Source organism: Corylus avellana, chromosome 2, assembly GCF_965113065.1.
Source record: "Corylus avellana chromosome 2, dhCorAvel1.hap1.2, whole genome shotgun sequence".
NCBI lineage: Eukaryota > Viridiplantae > Streptophyta > Magnoliopsida > Fagales > Betulaceae > Corylus > Corylus avellana.
Genome location: NC_142491.1, coordinates 20879082 through 20897133, shown reverse-complemented (window position 1 = coordinate 20897133; position 18052 = coordinate 20879082). Strand labels below are relative to the sequence as shown.

Genomic DNA, 18052 nt, shown 5'->3' with positions numbered 1-18052 from the left:
GTGTGTGGCAGTGGGCTATTGCTCAGTCGTTTCCTGTAGTGCTGCGTCCGGTGGTTTGGCTGCCCTAACATGGTGGTTGGGTTGCTCTAACAAGGTGTGGAACTCCGTCGAAGTGTGCAGTGGGAGAGCGGGCGCTACTCCGGTGGTTGAGTGGTGCGATGTTAATTGTTAGAGTGTTGCTCCGGGGGAGTGCCGCTGACCGTCTGAACGGCGTGCGGTGCTGTATCTCCGGTGACTGGAAACGAGGTGTGGAGGTGTGCAAGCGTGTGAAACGATCGTTGCGCTGCTGTCTCTCCGGTGACCGGCTGCGAGGTGAGGAGCGTTGCAGTCTGCAGATAGTGGGAACGAGACAAGCGCTTAAACACGCTCATAAAAACACCTCTAAGTAAAAGTATGCAATGTTTTCCGTGAATCATTTTTGGGGTCATAAATTACACTTGACTCCCTCGAAGGGGATCACCTTCGAGGGTTACACTTTACTCATTTTTGGGGTCATTGGTTAGACTTTACTCCCACGAACTCATAATAAGTCGAGTCGAACTGTTCTTATATTTAATGTTTTCTTAAAAAATAAAAAAATAAAAAAAAATAAAAATAGCTTAAGAAGCCAGCCTGCATATGAGCATTTGCTTAGCCTAACTAGTTGAGTATGTAGCGTAAGTCAATACAACAAAGTACTTGGTTTCAAAGAGAGATGATATGCATCATTTTATAGATAAACAAACTTGGGGATTGATATTTTCTTAGCAATGTGGGACAAGTTAACAGATTGTATTCAGACTACATTGGGACAATGCCCCCTACAAAAAAAATATTTTTTCAACGTCTCTCTCAATCTCCCTCACCAGTCATAGCACATCTTTCACCTAAACTCTCATTTTCTACTATCCCACTCTCGCTCACCAGATAGGTAGTAATAGTGTTTGGGTATGTTTGATTCTTCAACAATTTTTGCCTTTTACAATCTCTCTCAATAGTTTTTGCTTGATTTTTCTTCATTTCGTTTAGGTCTGCTCTAATTGAATCGGAGTCTTTTTAATAATTGCTCTTTCTCTCTTTGATCACGAAGAGTCTAAAATTTTTCATTTTCTAACTCCTAAATATAAATACAAATTTAAGATTTTAATAATCATGAGATTTATAATTAATTATGTATTACTTAACTTATACAAGCTTAATCGAATCGAGCTGAGATTGTTTCGTTGAATATTCAAGTTAGGATTTGTGTTCATGATACATTTCATTTAATAATCGAGTTTATATAAGCCGCCGGCTTGCTCACTTATCACCGTTACCCAACTTCATTTTCCTTTTACAATGGACCCCACCTTCATAACTACCAGAAAACTCTGCTCTCTCTCTCCCCTCCGCCCATCACATCCCACACCTTCCGCCTCCGCCCACCACCGGCACTGAACGCACCGGCGAAGCCCACCCACCACGGCACGGCACCAGCTCGGGCAGCCACCTCCACCCATTTCACCTGCCCCATTTTCCCACACTCCTCTCTTTCTCGGCGACGCCCACTGAACGACATCACCACTGAACGCAACCCACGTCACACCACCGACGATTCCCCCCGAGTTGAAGAAGGTATTTATACATGTTTACATATGACGATTAGATTTTTCTTTATTTATGATGTAATTGCCTAAATGGGTTTGCTTTGGTTTTTGTTTGGATTTGTTTGTTTATCTACAATTGGTGGTTGTTTTGTTTTATTTCGAAAATGGGTAAGAATTTTAGAGCTTTTGAGTAATGAGTTTGAAATGAAATTTGATATTTGCATTGGTCAATGACTATAGAAACTATAATTAATATTGTTGCCGCCTTACCAGGTTAAGACGTTTCACGTTTGTATATATAGAAGAACTATTGGATGTGAGTTTTTGTGGTGTAGGTATTTTTATTTTTCTTTCCTGTTTAACTAGCATGAGTGCTGATTACTGAGAGGACTCGTTACTTTTGGCTTGTTTAAATGTCTGCTCACAATGCTATTACAGAATTTTATGTGTGGTTATGCTTCCTTGTGGCAGAATTTTAAATAAGGCATGGGAGCTTACTTCTCATCCATACGGGACTGAAATTATTGCCTTAAGCTGTTGCTTCTTAAAAGCACAATCTTTCTGTATATTAGTTTGGGTAGGCTGTGAATGCCTTGCCTTAAGCTTTTGCCTCTGAGAGAGACGCTACATCTTGGCATTTAACTTGGGAATAAATTAAAGATTGTAGAAATGGAAAACTAAAACTTGGATTAAATCCAAAATAATATTGGATTTTAGACAAACCATAGAATTAAGGTTTTTCTTTTCTGAGTTAATTAAACAGGATTTCTTTAAAAAAAACATGGTGCAGCTGTTATGACAATTCGTGAACTCTTTGATTTTATAGTTGATCCTTCTATTGCTGATGAGGCTGTGGGCAGTTATCTGGAAGAGGTTTGGTAATTTATACTCTCAAATTTTCTGAAGGAGTTCAAGACTGCTTTCAACGGGTTTATCTACCAGAAAATTTGGTTTACTCGTGATTTCTTCTTACTCTCTCTTGCTCTACAATTCGTTTAGTGACCCAGAAAATTATTGGAAGCGTGGAAGAAAATTTTTGAAGCTTTGAATTCCTGCATTTTCTCTTTTAACGACCCAGCATCCCCACCTATCCTCTTAGCCTCCATCACTACCAGCGTCCCCACCTCTCCTCTTAACCGCATTGACCCAATTCATATTTTGGTATGAATTGGGGACAAAAAGGCCAAACAAAAGCAAATGAACAAGAAAAGAAACTAAGAAAAGGGGTACGGAGAATATTGGGGATCACGCTTGAGCTCTTGTATGTAGCCGAGCTCACGAAGGGCATGTCCTGAATTAATCTAGATGTTTTCACCACCGGAAATCATTTTCTCATAGCAGAGACAGATTGAGGCATAGATTTCCAACAAAGAGAAAGACAAGAAAAAGATTGTGTTTGGATGTTTCACATACTTCTTTGAGGGACAGAAATTAGCTACAAAGTGGTTTGTAGCTAATTTATACAAATCAATCTAATAAAGTAACATGTGTCCTTAAAACATGTAATTATCACATGCTTTTTTATGAGAAATGATTGGTATCAATAATTTGCCCATATTTTTTTTTTTTTCATATTCTCTTACAAAGTCAATAGATCAACTATTAGATTTGAAGGGTATACAATTGACATAAGTTCACAAATCTAATGGTTGATTTGTAAGATGATACAGGAAAATATGGGCAAAATATTGACAACAATTTTTTCTCTTTTTTTGATTAATGCTATTAAAAAAACATATGAAAAACACATGCTATTGGAATATATGTGCATCTCACATGCTTTGGGGACACGTGTCACTTTATTAGAATGGTTTGTATGAATTAACTACAAACCAGTTAGCAAGCTAATCTCTATTTCTCTGAATCTATGAGTTTAATTGCGAGATTTGGTGTTTCCATGCTCATTCTATTTAATATTTCAAGTTGCCGTGTCAAACTTTTATTAGAGGATGTAAAATAATGGGTTTACACTAAAGCTTGATAGAATTTATTCTCTTACCGATATTTTAGCTAAAACTTTCATTTCCTTAAGCTCTCTTCATATTCTCTATTATAATTTTTGTCATATTTATACTTTATATTTAGAGAAATGATCTTCCTTCGTATCTCATTTTCACGCATTTTTATATTTATTTCCCTTCTCTCCCTCTTTTTTCTCTCTCTACATGGGTATTTTTAAGAATAAAAAAAAATAAAGATGGAGGGAAAAATATATTTAAATAGAATAGAGTGAGATTTAGAGAGTTTATTGTGCGGTGCTTTTAAAAAATTGCTAATTAAACTTAAAAATGTGAGTCATTTAACCAAATTTTAACTAAAGAATACAAAGTTAAATGAAAATGCTCCTGGTGGACAATAATTAGCTTCAAATCCTGGTTTGGGCCTAATTTTTGCATTAGTCTAGTAAAATGACATATTTTTAAAATATGTAAAAATTACTTTTTTTTTATTTTTTTATTTTTTTTGTAACAAACCGAAATCCATTAAAGCAGAAAAAAGGTTACAAGACAGACACATAAAGCTAACAAGCTTAGACAAATTAACCCAATCCAAACAGACTACAAACTCCTCAAAGTAGGTGAAGATGGAAGTCATCTACGAATGTAGCCCAAGAAAACCCTTGCTGCGGCGCAATCTGATGGATACTACCATCTGGAGTACGACTACCCCTATCAAGCATATAAAAAGACTTTCAAAAAAGCCATGGTGATTTAGATGCACAGTAACAATGGAAAAAAAGGTTTCCAAAAATAAAAGAAAAAAAGATCCACTTCACTTACGAAGGGTCTGAAGCCTAACCGGATCGGGTTTAACAGAAAGCAACACAACAACGTTACAGAATAAAACTACAAGATGAAAAGCAGAGTAAAATGTCCAAAAAATAGCAACGTCGGAGACGCAAAGGGCCACGAGCCGATGAGGGAACCAAGAGACCGGCGTAGGTGGTGGATGGAGGTGGAGCGGCGAGAAAGATGCCTCACGCTCCAGCACGTGTTGAACACGCTTCGACGCATGGTGGCCGGATGGAGGGGACGCTGGTGGCAGACAATGGCAGAGACGGCCAGGAACCCTGTGGAGTGGCTCGTGAGCATCCGAGACTTCCTGAAATCAAGAGAACAGATTTTGAAAGAAACATATCCAAAATTTTCAAGAAGAATGCGAAACCCAAACTTGGAGCAGCTGATGATGGTGGTGGTCAGAGGTTTTGCGGTGGAGGATGGGGCGTTGCAATTTTTGGATAGAGATAAAACGCTTAAAGCGTTAGATAAGGCCTCCGAGGAGGCGGATAGGATCTCTAAAGAGACGATTTTGGCCTCTAAAGAAGCAAGAAAGGGAGGGGGAGGGAGGAAAAGGGAAATAGAGGGAAAAGGGAGGGGGGGGGAGGAAGCCGTCCAAGGTTGCCGAGGAGGAGCTTGGGAGATTTCTAGAGGAGAGAGAAGAGAGTGTTATGCTCTCTGTTGTTAGAGGCGCCATCTACTTATTTTTTATTAATGTTATTAAAAGAGCATTAATTTTTGCCGATTTGTGGGGCCCAAGCGTTGTTCTCCGACAACCTACACATAGGGCTAGCAATTTAACCCATGACCCGCAAACCCGACACGTAATTTTAGGGTTAGGGTTTAGGTTAAACAGGTTCGGGTCATAAATGGGTTTATGACACGTTTAATAAACCTGTCGGGTCATGTCAACCCGCGGGTCGACACGTATATATATATATATTATTTTTTATTTTAATCTCAAATTTGTATATATACGTTTAAACGTGTTCACGTGTCGTGTCGTGTTCGGGTTTGGGTGTTCGGCACATTTACTTCAACGTTTCGTGTTTGGGTTGACACGAATTTGACATGCCAACCCGTTTTGCCAGCCCTACCTACACACAGTCACCATTCCCAAACGATTCTTTATTCAAGAAGAGAAACGATCAAACAAACAGCCAAGGAGGTCAACCTCTCTTAGAATATATTCTGTTATTTTTCTCACAGTTTGTAGTGTCTTAGAGAAAAAGAGAGTTTGCTCTTTTGTTGGTTTTTTCTTTCTTTTGTTGTTTTATTTTATTTTATTTTTTTGTGTGAGTGAAATTTGGGTGTATTGAGACTTGGGGTTTTAAGTGATTTTCTCCATGTTACTCTTTGTACTCTATCTTTTAATAGTGAATTTCCTCCAAGTCGCCTCTATCAGTGAATTTAGGCTTGTTAAGCCGAATCACTTAAATCTTTGTGTCTTGTATATTTGATTTATTTTCTATTATGGTCTTTTTTGGTTCTCTGGAATCCTAAATTTAGTTTCTATTATAACATGTATTGAATTACTTGTTATAAGTCGACTATATAATGTTTATGATTTGTGGAGAACATAGCAAAACCACACTTTATTGCACACATAGCCTATCAGCCGATTATCATTCACTTATGAAAGCTTCTACTTCGGCAGCTCTCCTACAATGATAAAATGAGTCTGTGATGGCTTCTTGGGACAAGCCAACATGCGCTGCTCAAAGTTTAAAATATACGAAAATGGACCATGCTGTAACACATGTTACAAACTTGCACAAGAAAATGATGTTTATGAGAAATGGAAGGAAGTTTGTTCATTAAAAGAATAATAAAATATTTGATTGTTTATAAATCAGTGTGAGACACCAACGACGAGAAAAAACAAAGGAGGGATGAATGGCTCTTCGCTGTTCTTCCCTCCTCCCCTTTCCTGTTTTTGTTCTTGTCTCTCTTTCTCATGGTAGCAGTGTTCGGTGTCTTTTTTGTACTCTCTTCCGAACTCCGTTTCTGGCGGTTTTGTTTTAGATCTAGATCTAGTTTTTAAAACTCAGATTTACTCGTCTTCACTAGCCAAGGATTGTAGATCGATCAGTGTGGGGGTTATCTCTCACCGTCGGAAAAATAAAGTTTTGAGAATTTGGTTACTCAAAATTTTATTTTATGGGTATATGGTGTCACATTTGTTTTCCATATATAGTTGCTGATGGGTAAGCAATTCAAGGGCTGTGTCGTTTGGAAGTTTGGAACAATATCTTCCATACATGGGAATCTGCAAATCTACCAAGGGGAAATCTTATCGGCGCAACACCCATCCCGACCACTCCAATTCTAGCTCGAATACCCAGCAGCTTGTTGCCCAACACTTCTCCAACGATGAAAACTCACCTGCCATTATTCCCACCAAGGAAGAAGCCATCATTAGCGTGGCGTTGACAACCAAGCTTATTATGTGTCGGGCCATAAGACTGCTAACGTTCATGATCTTTACGAGTTTGGTCATGAATTACGACGGGGAAGATTAGCAACTACTTATTTATGCATCGACATTGCCACGGGGATTGAGTATGCCAGTAAGTCAATCTCAAAAGGGAAGTTGACTTCTGAGGTGGGTGTGGAGGATCTGAGGAGGGAGATTCAGATAATGCACCATTTGGCGGGCCACAAGAATATTGTGACCATCATGGGTGCTTATGAGGATCCCTTGGATGTGCATATTGTGATGGAGCTTTGTAGTGGTGTTGACTTGTTTGACCAGACCATCGAGAGGGGGCATTACATGGAGAGGAAGGCTGCTGAATTGGGAAAGATCATTGTAGAGGTTGTTGATGCTTGCCAATCGTTTGGGGTTATGCTTAGGCATCTAAAGCCTGAGACCTACTTGTTGCTTGACAGATATGATGATTCCTCTCTCAAAGCCGTTGATTTTGGGTGCTCTGCTTTCTTCAAACCAGGTGACTTAACAAGATACTTATTGTCAATTTGTGAAGTTATTGCTGCTGCTTCCTGCTTGTAGACAATTTTATTGAGTCTAACACTTCATTTGTAGGGCCAAGTTTTCATGAATATGACTCCAAGTGCTTGTTATACGGTTCCAAGCGCATGCTACATCGCTCCCTAGGTACTCCATGGGCATTATGGGCCAGAAGCAGACATACGGTCAGCAGGGGTCATACTGTATATATTGCTAAGTGATGTGCCGCCATTTTGGGCAGGTATGTGTGATTTGGTATATTACCCCAACGAGTGAAAATTTCATTTTGTGTGTGTTTGCTGAAGGCTTTATCTTTTTGTAATTCAGAAACACAGCAGGGAATATTTGATGTGGTGTTGATGGGAGATATTGACTTAGAATCAAACCCATGGCCTAGTGTATCTGTCAGTGCAAAGGACCTAATCCGGAAAATGTTATGTTCTCAACCTTCCGAACGTTTGACTGCTCATGAAGTTGTATGTATGTTTAACCTTTCTGTCATTTTCTTCATGATCTTGCCCTATTATTTGGAAATCTAATGTAGACTGAATGCATTAAACTGATATTTTTTCCTTTGTTGATGTGTGTTTCCATGTTGCTATTACATCCTGCATGACTACTAGGCATTACCATCATTTTGTAAAAAATGTATAAGCTGCTGAGGCACTACATTTTGGGTGTTTTCCAGTGTTATGCGAACTTTAGACCTTGTAAAGTAGATTTGCAGGTTGATCTACTATGCAATCAATGTTTAAAGACTTATAAATGCAACCTTAGTCTGTTTGAATGAACTGTATAAGGTATTTGTAATATGTTTGAATCAAGTATATGTGATTTATTGTTTTTATTTACATCTTACTGCTTTTGAATAGGTATTTGTAATATGTTTCTTTCATCTGATTCAGAGTTTTCCTAGTTTTGAAAGATTAGAATAATGTAGTTTGCTACCTGATTGCATTTACTTGTTATCTAAACTAATTTCATGATGAATTGAGATTTATCTCTCTTAAGCGCCTGGTTGCATTTACTTGTTATCTGAACTAATTTCATGATGAATTGAGATTTATCTCTCTTAAGCGTTTGTTTAGGCCATCCTTGGATATGTCAAGATGGAGTTGCTCCTGATAGAGCACCGGATCCAGTTGTACTTTCTCGTATAAAACGGTTCTCTGAAATGAAGAAGTTAAAGAAGATGGCTTTATGGGTAAGTACAGGTGCATGACTCGGGAATAAAAATATAATTAAGGACAAAACACACACACACACACACACACACACCGAGTGTGCTAGCTGTGTGTGTACGCTTTTAGATACAGGATTGCACCAATTTAGCTGTTTATTTGAAAAGCATACTGATGTTTGATGTTGAGTTTTTCCATGCTCTTTTTAAATACCAAATCTAGTATTCATATTGACAGAACTTTTTTGTCTCTGTTTTGTGCTATCAGGTAATAGCTGAAAGCCTTCCTGAGGAGGAGCTTGCCGGTTTGAGAGAAATTTTTAAGGCGATGGATACTGATAACAGTGGTGAAATTACATTTGATAAACTGAAAGCTGGTTTGCGAAGATATGGCTCTATCTTGAGGAATTCAGAAATACTTCATCTCATGGAAGCCGTAAGAAGTTCGTTTCATAGCTAATACTTGTGTGATCTGTTTATTGCCTTTGTTTTGTATTTCATCATCATCTAATTCTTTTTGTTCATTTTCTTTGTCTTCTTCTTCATCATCATCTTCTTTTTCTTCTTCTTGATTCAATAGTTCTGTTTTTGTTTCAATTAGTTGACCTATGTCCATAACTTGAATGTATCTATGCTATCGTTTCATTTGTGTTCCGATATATTGCATGTCTGCGGCTGAATTTAGGATATTGGAATCCACATCAATTCTATGTTTCGGATAATCATTTCGTAATTTATATTGACAATTAAGTTGGTGATGTCATGTTAGATGAGGGACTTGGAAAATCATTCTTTGGTTAAAGTTGATCCTGAAAATCACATTCCATTAATGGTATGCACTTGTGATTGTAGCACTAGAGCTGAGGTATCTTATTTGTCACGTTCTTCTTTAATATTAGTTGGGGTTTTCTGAAGGTGGAGACTTGTGCAAAGTATGTACCACTTTTGATGAACGTCGACTCCCTCAATTTCTGCATAACATACTTAATGCGCCTTTTGATTGGAAATTTGCATGGTTAGAAATCAATAATGTTTGCATTGTCTGAAAGTTTATTGGGAAATTCAAGAAGTTATGATGTCTCTTCCTTTATCATAACAGCAAATCGGTGGACATTGGACAGAAACATTAAATTGTAATATATGGTTGATATTGCTGTATTGGATTATTGTGCTTATAATATTGTTTTGTGGGTTTCTTATTTTCTGTTTATGTGGGTTATTTTAGCTGTGTAGGTTGATGTTGACGACAGTGGGACTATCAACTATGGGAAGTTTATAGCTGCAACAATTCCTCTTAACAAACTAGAAGGCAGGGAACTTCTTATTGCAGCATTTCAATACTTTGACAAGGATGGAAATGGTTACATTACAATTGATGATCTCCAGCAGGCTTGTGAAGAACATAGCATGAGTGGTATTTCTCTTGAAGATATTGAAGATACAATCAGAAATGTTGATCAAGATAATGTAAGTCATTTTGTTCTCTTTAAGCAGAGAACCTTTTGTCAACAAAAGTTCATGCACTCTAATATAATTTTAAAACTGAACAAATACAATTTGAATGGCTTGTCAAAGCTTACAAATAATATGTATTTCCTTTTTTATATCTATTTGAGCTCTTAGTTTGTTGACCAATCTCAGATGTTCTTTTGTATATTTGTTGTTTTAGGACGGAAGGATCGATTATCGTGAATTTGTTGCTTTAATGGAAAAGGGCAATGACAGAATTGGAAGGCAAATACAACACAATCTGAATTTGAGCAAAGGTTCAATCTGGGGGTCCTGGTTGCTCACAGCAAAGATGACTTACACGTCTTACAGTTAATATCCTTCAATAATGATTTTATTCAAACTCTGAACACAATTGGGGCACAAAAGCTTTCTTTATTAACATCCAAAAGACCTCTTTATTTTTATGATTATCAAGCTGTAGCTTCTAAACTTGCAGTCCTGTATACTGACTTGGCACATCGGCTTGCTGTGCAGGAAAGCCAGAAGAAAATTAGTGATGAAGCTTTGAGAAACAATTTTTATTTTTTATTTTTAATGAATATTGAGAAACAAATTTCAATTCTTTGGTTTGAAAACCTTATCTTGTGTTACAGAAGATTTGGGTCCCAGAGGTTCTGTGCTTGAGAATTTACTGTGTAATGTATTCATCATGCTGTATGACTGAAGAAAATATGTGTATATTATGTATAAGCTTTATAGACTTCCAAGAGCAAAGTTTTACAGCTTTTCAAGTTGCTAAATTATTCATTGCTGTTTTCATTTGGAGGTTCCCTTTTATATCTGAAAGAAAAAGGATAATGTCTCTTTGCTTTGATTAATTGATTCTGTAACACATCTCCATTTTGTTCATAATTTCTGAATGATTTTATGGAAATGGTAATCTGGATTGTAGAAATGAAATGAGGAATGAAGAACTTGGTTGAATGAAATGAAATCTGAAAATTGACTGATTGAATGTAAAACAAATGGGCTGTCCTTACATTTATGGAAAATGTAAGGACAAAATGGAAAACAAATGGGCTGTCCTAATTTCTGAACAAATGGTTGGGCTCAGCTTCCAACCATTTTAACAGCCAAGCTAGCAAGCCAGGCTAGCTAGCTTACAACTCTGACAACTAAAATGGGCCTCACTATTACTAGAAGGGGCTTAACTATTCAACACTAAAGTAATTATGAAAAATGGACTACAATTATTTATCCTAATTACCCATATTAGACGAAAAAAAAAAAACATATTAGACCTTTGACAATTGACATGTATATGATGTTTGTGAGCCTACTGTTATCTATCCAAATAAGCCTCTCAATTTGCCCAAACCCAAATAATAATAATAATAATAATGTTATTTTGTAGACTGTTATATAACTGTTATATAATTGAGATAACATGTCAGTGAAAATCAAATTTTGAATAAGTAAAGGCATTGCAAAAAGAAAAATTAATGATTAATTTTGACTGTTACTCATTTCAATTGAATAAAAATTGTACAGCAGATTACAAAATAATATACATATATAGAGAGAGAATTCCCTCTTTCCTTGTTAACTACGGATAACTTATCTAGCAACAACCAACCAACTTGACACTTAGAGTCTGTTTGAAATTGCATTTAAGAAATAAAGTTTTCAAGTCAAAAAGAGCTTTTGGACAAAAGCTTCATTTTTAAGTTTTTGCCAAAAGTGTGTTTTGGCCATTTTTAAGTTTTTTGGATCCTTAAAAGTCCTTTTAATTTTTTTATCAAACGAATATTTTTTTTTTCAAACGGACTTTTTGAGTGTTAAAAGCACTTTTAAGCCCCTTAAACGCAATCTTAAACAGGCCCTTAAAGCTTATTTGAGATTGTGTTTGAGGAATAGAGTTTTTAAGTCAAAAAGCATTTTTAGGCAAAAGCTTCATTTTTAAGCTTTAGCCAAAAATGCGTTTTGGTCTTTTTTAGGCTTTTTGGATCCTTAAAAGCGCTTGTAATTTCTTTACCAAACGAATACTTTTTTCTTCAAACGGACTTTTTAAGTATTAAAAAAACTTTTAGGCTCCTCAAATGCAATCCCAAATAGGCCTTATCTTCGTGTATATATATACGTAAAGCATGATACCCAATCTCTCTCTCTCTCTCTCAATCGGCAAATAATGGCAAAATCAGCGTTAACGTGCAAAGCTAGAAGAACCCAGAAAGGGTTTGGTTTCTTAGAGTCGGAGATGGACGTGGCTCGGCAGCTAATACAACTCAGTGGAGAGTCATTCGATGACCACCACGACGATCGAACGATAACAGTTGTGCGACTCCTTACAAAAACCTTGAGTTTATCACATGAGTATATGTTTTCTTAATAGCATGTGATTCTTAATGATTTAAAAGGACCTTATAGTAAATTTCTTACAAATTGAATTGTCACATGAATTTGTAAATTACCTTCTAGTAAAAGTTGTGCTACCTAAAGCATTTTTCATTGTAAAATTGATACCATGTACACGAGTAATGCTACAAGCCCATCTTTTGTCCCTCCAAGAATGATGTGGCTCTTAAAATCACCATTGGACTTATGATTGTTCATTATTAGATTTTGATCAAATGATAATTTTAAGAGCCACATCATTCTGGAAAGAATACAAGAGGGACTTCCAGAATTACTCTCTTGTATACCGTGATTTTGATTGTAAAATTATATTTCATGTCTATTGATAGTTGAACATTCATTATACTATAAACTGGCAAACTGCCTTATTTATTCTCCAAATATTATGATTTTATATGGTGTTAAATTACCATTTGTCCCAAAAACTTAAGTTGATAAAAAAAAATGTAAATTTAATTACTTCATCATTATTTTAACACTTCTCCTCACGTATGGGCCCAAACTCCATTTTAATAGGTGAGGCCTAACACGTAAAATATTTAATTTAAATGGGGGTGAATTGAAAGAGTCAAAGTTCGATTTCAGGACCTTTGGCTCTGATACCATGTTAAATTACCAGTTATTCCAAAAGCTTAACAGTTGACAAACTTAAGCTTTTGGGATAACTGGTAATTTAACACAGTATCAGAGTCAAAGGTCTTGGGATCGAACCTTGACTCTATCAAGTCACCCCCCCATTTGAATTAAATATTCCACGTGTTGGGCCTCACCTATTAAAAAGAAGTTTGAACCCACACGTAAAGGGGGTGTTAAAGTAATAATTAAGTAATTAAATTTACTTCTTCCTGTCAGCTTAAGATTTTGGAATAACTGGTAATTTAACATGGTATATAAGAGCCACGTTTCTGTTTCTGTGGCTTTCAATAAAAGTCTTACCACATTTCTATGGTGTTTTCTAGCATTATCGTATGACGATCTCCCAATTTTGTTGTGATCCACGACTCTATTCATTGGCAAATCTTGCCACAATGAGGTTTGGCTCTTCACAAGATTTTTAATGGCTAGTTTCCGTTCTCCGGCCTCATTGTGAGTGTTGGCTTGGCCCTTAACCGGATTCTTTTAGCGGCTTGTCTTCGTTCTCCGGTATTTCTCTGGCCGTCACTTAAGACGATAGATCAACTCCTCCTAGTCCAAATCCAAAGAGATCTCAGCTATCTAGGCTTCCATGCGCCTCTAGAACATTATGTTCGAGAGTCACACGCCTCCAATGGTGTTCCACACGCTTCCACGTGCCGGCAACACGTCCCACGCAGGTCCACGCGCCGGCCACCTTCTGGCACGTGTGATCCAAGCGCCTCACGTGCACCAAACCCTAGCTAGGGTTTGGCGCATGTGGTGCATGTGTGGCGAATGGCCGCATCATTTGGCGCGTGCACCACACACGCCAGACTCTTCTCCTCCTTCCCTGTTGCCACGTGTCCTTTAGATTTGCTGTCATGTCAGCCCTAGCCTCTGCCACATGTCATATCCGAATATATATCATACTCATCTGGATCCAATATTTTTGACCCGATCCTACGGGTTAGAACCGAATCATCTCTTACGGGCCAGACCGACCCATTCAACGGTCCACAGGTTTCGGCCATTTTGGCCCATGTAGCCAGCCAATTTGTCAACTCGGTTTCGAACGGCCTCAACCCGATCCAACGGGTTTCAAATTCGGTTCGGCCCACTTGGTTTCTCAACCCAAACCCGATCTAATACCAGTTTATAACCGGGTCATCGGGTTCAAATGAATCTATCCAAGCAGTCCAAATTAGTCAACCCAATTCAACGGGTCAGACTTGATTCATATCATTTCGGGTCAGACCATATTCAATGGTCCATTGGTTTTGGCATATTTTGGCCCAATCAAACCGGCTCAATCTACCCTATCCTATAAGGCTCCAATTCAAGACCCAACTCCATCAAGTTGGCCCAAGTCCACCAGTAGCCAGCCATCAGCCTACTGCCGCCGCCACCGTCCTTTGCCTCCGGCCACCACTTCAGTGAATTTTCTAGTGACCAAACAAAAAAAAAAAATCATAATTTCCCTTTTTTTTTCCCAAACTCAAGCTCAAACTCAGGCTTGCACCTTGAGTTTGAGGAGGGGTGTTAGAATATTTTATATTATTTTCTAGATTTATTCCATACCTTAATTAGTTTAGGGTTTTTTGCTTATCACTCTTAGCCTCTCTATATATAGAGGCCAAAGTAATCATCATAATATAGAAAAGAATAATACAATGTAGTCCATTGTTAGCTTCCGCTCTCCACAATATATTTAACATATATATTTGAGCAGAGAATTAGGCAGAGGTTGCTGTGGCTCTGTCTCACTTTGCCTTCGGCCACAACAAATGTCTCAAGTCAATTGCTGCTGCATATTGGAAACCTCTGCCTAATTCTCTGCTCAACTATTTACCTTCTTTTGCTCATATAAGCAGCAGCAGTAGTGGATATGGTAACTCAAACCAGTACAAGCCGCACGCAAATATTGTTTCATCCCAGATTGGTTCTTTGTTGAGAGTCAGCAATGACAATCCATCAGTGGTTCGAGATGGAAGGGTCTCCACCAGCAGCCTTCTTGCGAACTCAGGCATTAAGCATGGTTCTCTTTTGTCTGATGATTCATCTCTACATTCTTATTCTGGAATATTGAATGATGGTGTCAGCAATGGGGTTGTTAACCATTCAAGGTCAAAACCATTGGACAATGTTATGTATTCACAATACGTGTTGGCTATGTGTACATTAGCCAAGGATCCATCTCCACGCATAGCGAGTCTTGGTCGACGGGTGCTGTCCATTATAGGGATTGAGCAAGTAGTGGCAAAACCTTTGAAGTCCAGTAGTGGTGTTCAATTTGGTGAACCAACAATAGCATCTCCAACTCCTCTTGTTGGATTAGCTTGATCATCTTCATGGTTTGAGATGAATGCTAGTCATTTGCCTTTAACCTTTCAAACTTCTTCTGTCAGCCCTCTTCGACATAATTATTTAGTAGGAATGGGAATTCAAAGAGTTTATTCTTTGGAGTTCAGGCCTCATGTGTTGAATTCTCTAGAGACAGGACTAGCTGACCCACTTCGTGGTGCCGGGGGATCATCTGGGGCTTCAGAACCCAGTCTGCTTCCACAATCAACAATCTACAATTGGAGTTGTGGCTACTTCTCCAAGCCACTTCTTATTGTATCAGATGATAGTGAAGAAACACAGGCTAGAAGAGAGGAGAGGGAGAAATTTGCGTTGGAGCACATAGCAAAATGCTAGCACTCATCTATTAGCAAGCTTAATAATCCAATTGTTAGCTAGGATATGAGGTCGAAACTGGTTCCAAAACAATACTGCTCCAACCTTTCTCCCCTATTGTTATTGCTGCAGATGAGAATGAACAGATCAGGGTATGGAATTATAAGGATGCTACCCTGCTCAACAGTTTTGATAATCATGATTTTCCTGAAAAAGGAATTAGTAAGCTCTGCCTTGTAAATGAGCTTGATGACAGCTTACTTCTTGCTGCTTCATCTCATGGAAATATCCGAATTTGGAAAGATTATAATCTGAAGAATAACCAAAAGCGTGTAACTGCATTCTCTTCAATTCAAGGCCATAAACCTAGTGTGCGAAGTAGGAATGCTGTTGTGGGTTGGGAACAGCAGTCCGGATATCTATATGCTTCTGGTGAGATATCATCTATTATGTTATAGGATAATTGGTAATTTAACATGCTATCAAAGTCAAAGGTCCTGAGATCGAATATTGACTCCGTCAATTTATCCTCATTTAAATTAAATATTCCATTATATATATATATATATATATATTTCAACATGGTATCACAACCACTTTCTTGTGGCCTTCAACGTCCTTTACGTTTCCTATTGTTCTACTACATCCAAGTGCCAAGGTCCTCCATGCGTCACCACTAGTTATCTCGCGCCGCCTCCGGCCACCATGCGCCTCCCACACCTTCTACCCATTCAGCCATGTGCCTCCAAGTTCATCCAAACACCTCGATGTTCCCACCATTCAACAAATCAGACGCAACAAATTTCAGAGCCGCCTAGATCAACCAAAATGGACATTACACATGCTCCCACGCACCACCTGTCGCTGTGCGCGTAGGATTCACGCGCCTCCACTGCCTCTGCCGGATAAGTCTATTCCGTTATAGCTATTCTCCTATTCTAGTTTTGGTGTAGAAATGCTAGCTATTTAGCAGTTTGGTTTAGGATAGTCCTTATTTAAGTTTTTTTTGTAAAAAAAATAAAAATAAATAAATAAATAAAGAACCGGTCTAAGTGGACCACATCATGTGTGCCACGCTCCGGTCAGGGTCAGTGCGCCAATCTAATAACCGCCCAAGTATGCTCTTTTTTTTTTTTTTTTTTTTTTTAGCCCAAGTCGTCCCTTTTTAAGTTTTGGCCATAGTCGACCATTTTGAAGTTTAGCTCATTGTCAGCCCGAGCCTCTCGTTGGCCTCTTTTTAAAGTTTGGCTCATTGTCAGCATAGACCCGTTGTCTGCCCCTTCTAGAGTTTGGACCGTTGTCGGCCCTTTTTAATCTACATTCACCAGCCACCACCTGCCGCCGTCACTGGCCGCCCACCAGCCGCTGTCTCCTCCGGTAAGCATCACCTTCAACGGCTTGTTCCCGACCTCCGCCACCGCTGTCATCATTGTTTTTTATTTCAAACTCAAGGTTACAGAATCTTCCACCTTGAATTTGAGGGGGATGTTAGAGTATACAGTATATATTTTCCATATATTCCATAATTATGTTAATATCAAATATTCTCTATTTATGGGCTGATTGTAATCAAATATTGGGGTTATAATCAAATCATACTATAATTGTATTTAGACATTACCCAATAAAAAGGGACCTTTTGTATTGTAGATAAAAAAAAAAAAAAAAAGTTAATGAGCACAGTATAGCCCTTAGAGGTATTATGAGTGGTGGGTGTAGGTGTCTAACACCGAACCACCCGTAAATTCTTTGTGTTTATTTTTTTTATATTGCTCCCACTTATTTTCGCATCATCATTATGTCAAACAATATTCCACTTCTAGCAAAGGGAGTCAAACTTAAATTAATGTTGTCGTTCAGCTTAAGAGCTTTGGTGATTTAATGGATTGAACATTGATTCAATCAATTCACCCCTCCCCATTTAAATTAAATATTCCACGTGTTGGGCCTCAATTATTAAAAGGGAGTTTGAGCCCACACATGAGGAGAGTGTTAAAGTAATGATTATGTGACTAAATTTACCTCTTCCTATAAGCTTAAGCTTTTAGGATAACTGGTAATTTAACATGGTATTAGAGCCACTTTCTTGTGGCCTTCAATAAACATCATTACGTTTATGGGTGTTCTCTCCAACATTAATCTCATTGTTCTGCTACATCCAACTGTCAAACTCCTCCACGCGCCGCCATTGGCCACCAAGTGCCACCCACAATTTCTGCCTGTCAACCACGCCATCCACCAAATATTCCACCGCTTGCTCCAAATCGGATAGAATCTACCAAAACTGGAACTTCACGCACCTCAACACCCCACCAAAGTTTTCTGCCCATTCAACCACACGCCAGCACGCTCAGCCAATCACGCCCATGACCACGCCATCCGATAGCTCTGCCACAAATTG

The 18052-nt window shown here is 38.2% G+C and overlaps 2 pseudogenes across 1 annotated transcript; both read left to right on the top strand.

Annotated features, from left to right (window-relative positions):
- The first annotated feature begins 1319 nt into the window (after nucleotides 1-1319).
- LOC148587463 (calcium-dependent protein kinase 26-like) lies at nucleotides 1320-10318 on the top strand (annotated as a pseudogene). The gene is made up of 8 exons (XR_015911412.1): nucleotides 1320-1593; nucleotides 6540-7291; nucleotides 7388-7554; nucleotides 7641-7793; nucleotides 8402-8517; nucleotides 8762-8929; nucleotides 9727-9960; nucleotides 10163-10318. The product of XR_015911412.1 is annotated as a calcium-dependent protein kinase 26-like (transcript).
- A 1815-nt stretch (nucleotides 10319-12133) lies between these two features.
- LOC148587462 (regulatory-associated protein of TOR 1 pseudogene) lies at nucleotides 12134-16109 on the top strand (annotated as a pseudogene).
- The last annotated feature ends 1943 nt before the right edge of the window (nucleotides 16110-18052 follow it).